Consider the following 3,280-nt stretch of genomic DNA (forward strand, 5'->3'; position numbering starts at 1 on the left):
TGAGTTGGCCAACGCGTTTCGAATGCGTTCTGCATCTATATACATTTTTCTATCTCCAGGTGGTGATTCACAGGATTCCAAGAAGAATGCTGATGAAAGACGGTCCTCGGGAGATGAGCCTAAAAATTAATAAAACAGCAAGAAAAAGCATTTTCATGCAATTATAGGAGGACATGAACAATCATAACTGAATTGTTCAACTTGCTTTATGTAATTTGTGTTGTTTGGCTGATTATGTGAATGTGCTGAATCACATTTTTAAGATTTCTCCAAACTACCGAGTTGGTATAAAGATACGTTAATATATGATTTTTAATTATTTTAGTTCTTTATGATATTGTTAGACTAGTCAAAATGTTATGCATTCTGTAAAAGTGTAAGTCATCACAAGGACAGGAGTAAGAAGATTGGTTACATGGAATTTGATATATTAATTGTCATTTCTTTATTGTTCAAAAATGAATCAATACATGTATTATTCTTCTTTTTGATGTACTTTAAAGAAATGTCTCCTTAGACAAAAGTAGTTCTTCTAACCATAAAAGAAAAAGTAAAGCCTATTCAGTGCTGTTTGAGATTTTGTTACATTGTTTTCATAGCACTATACAATTTATACCTCACTTTACAGTATTATGCATATACCTACTTATCCCTTGTATACACTATTACACTTATATACCCCTTATGTATGCACTATCATGTACGAATACCTGTAGCTAAAAATTTTAAAACTTTAGTTCACTGTATCACAGATAGTTACATATTTACTGTTTATTAATGAACCTTCGTGTATAACTAATACATTAACACTATCAGATATTCATAACTTTGTATTTGCACACCTTCTGTTTATTGGTCAACTCTTACTATTGCATAATATCAACAGTATTATTCATCTATATCCCTAAGTATTGATATTTGTATATGTTATAGTCTTGTTTTTCTGTTTGCTCACATTGTCACTTTCACATGTGTAAATTATATTATATTAGTGTGCTTTAGTATGAAAAGATGTTGAACATACATTATCACATCTGTACATTTTTGCCTGTACACTGACTAACCTTTTTTTTTATTAATACCCCTCCCCCTACACTTACGTATAACCACTTAATTTATCAGCACATGCAGAAGTGACAGATCTTTTGGTGTTTCAAGAGATTTGGTGGGGTTTAAACATGCAAATATAATCAAATCATAGTTAGCATCCAAGACAATAGCTAAAAACAAGGATCTTTCAAACTTTCAAAGGGGCATGATAGGGGCACTTGTCTAGCCAAAAAAGCATCATCATGAAAAATCATTACTTTCGGTGTTCAAGGACACGTGTGATCAGATACTATTGACAGCAGTAATTAAAAAATAACAATAATCTTTCTTGAATAAAAACTGGGGCTATCAACTTCTGCTCACTGATTAAGTTGAAAGACAAGGATCAGTTGTAAAGTATAACAAATTTCATACTGTCTCCCAATTGAATGGATTCTCTCAAGTGGTTTTGATTTGACTATTTCAATAATATTATAAAAATCTTTTATGACATCCAGTCCAAACATTACTTACATTGGTGTAGACAGAAAAGCATGGATTTACTGATGCTAAAAATACAGATTGTGGATACAGACTGGAAGTATCTACCATGGTATTTCATCCTTTTCTGTACTCATGGTAAGAGTAAACGTGTGAAGAAAACAAATGAAACACTTCACCCTACTTGTGTTTATTTTCACATTGTCAGCTACTGACTCAAGGTGTATAATAAAGTGAGGAAAATTCTCAGGGCAGATACTGAATGATTTGACTCCTTTAGAAAAGCAATTAACATCCAGAATGTACCTTAATGTTTTTGCTGTTTGTATGCAACTTGCAATATGATGGAAAGAGTTCTCTTAAAATGATAATTCATATTGGCGGTATTGTTAGAACATAATTATGAATTCAATCACTCTTCTGGACCAGCACCATCGTTGGATTTCAATCCAATTGAAAATCTTCGGGACAGACTGAAATGTTACACGTGTCATCCTAATCCTCTTCAATACCAGTGAACCAATTACATATTATATAGTTGATAAAAGGCACCTTCTACTATTCCGAAGTTAGTCTATTATTTTGCTGTAGGTGGTCCATGTTGATAAAGGTGTAGGTTTTAATGGGTTAGCCCATCAGTGTATCATCTCTAACGTTTTACTGTTTATTTGTCAACTTATAATTGTAACAGCAATATGTTCACGCTATGAAACACACATTCTTCTCATCACAGAATATTTTCTTAGTCTACCTTTACTACTGCTTTGTTTCTACTTTTTCACATGTGATGTTGTTTGTATCTTACACTTGTATTCTCAGTTTTAGTAATTGTTTGGAATAAGGAATAATATAATATTGTTGTAACAACTGTTAACATAATTTGTCTTAATAATCAATGTCATTAAAAAATGTTATGTCTTTCACTTGTTTCCACTCGCTGTTTACGTTTCCTGGACTTTCTGCCATTAATTTGGTAGAAAAAGTTAACTTGTATTCGTAACACTTTACTACGCTGATTTACATCAGGACACACAATATTGAAGTATATATATGTGTTACTGTTTTAAATTGACCTTATCCATAATTGGTATAAAAGTATCTTCAGAAATACTTTGTGTTGTTTCATCAGCAGTTGCTTGGTAAGTACCTTCGTTAATATAGTCATAGATAGTTACTTGAAAGTTGTTTTTATATGTGATTTTTACAGCTGTTTATATTTTAAACACAGCTGGATGATTAGTGAAATTTGCTAATCAATTAATCATTAAATATATTAATTGATTACATTAATGTACCATTCTCATGAGTTGACTGAAAAAATGGTTATTCTCACATTTTACAAAATGAACATATACTGTTACATGGAGTTATGATGGGCATATTGTGTTTAACAACAAACATAATGATAGTATTTGAATTACTTAGTAATAATCATAAATCCTTACATTCCTTTTAGGTGTCATTAAAGCTCCACAAGAGCACAAACTTTGTTGCTCAGTTGAAAACTAAGTTGCTTCACATGATCCTATAATTTTCTGCAGGTTTTCTTAATACTATAGTTTATTTTTGGAATAAATGGTATGTTTATTCTGGCTTGTTTGATTTGTTTAGGGACATGGTGATATGAACTTCTTTTGATGAAGTATGCTAGATAATTATTGGCTATGAAGGTGCATGGTTTGGTTTATATATATATATAGTTTTACAGACAAGAAACTATCCTTTTTTTATTGCCTGTGGATGGTTTGAC

The 3,280-nt window shown here is 31.3% G+C and overlaps 1 long non-coding RNA gene across 1 annotated transcript in view; it reads left to right on the forward strand.

The window, feature by feature from the left end:
• Positions 1–2,453, forward strand: part of LOC111086794 — a 6,500-nt gene extending 4,047 nt beyond the window's left edge. The window contains exon 2 of the long non-coding RNA XR_002611513.1: positions 60–2,453. This is a non-coding gene — a long non-coding RNA (uncharacterized LOC111086794). The remainder of the gene's footprint in view (positions 1–59) is intronic.
• The last annotated feature ends 827 nt before the right edge of the window (positions 2,454–3,280 follow it).

The sequence above is a fragment of the Limulus polyphemus genome, unplaced genomic scaffold, assembly GCF_000517525.1.
Source record: "Limulus polyphemus unplaced genomic scaffold, Limulus_polyphemus-2.1.2 Scaffold1437, whole genome shotgun sequence".
NCBI lineage: Eukaryota > Metazoa > Arthropoda > Merostomata > Xiphosura > Limulidae > Limulus > Limulus polyphemus.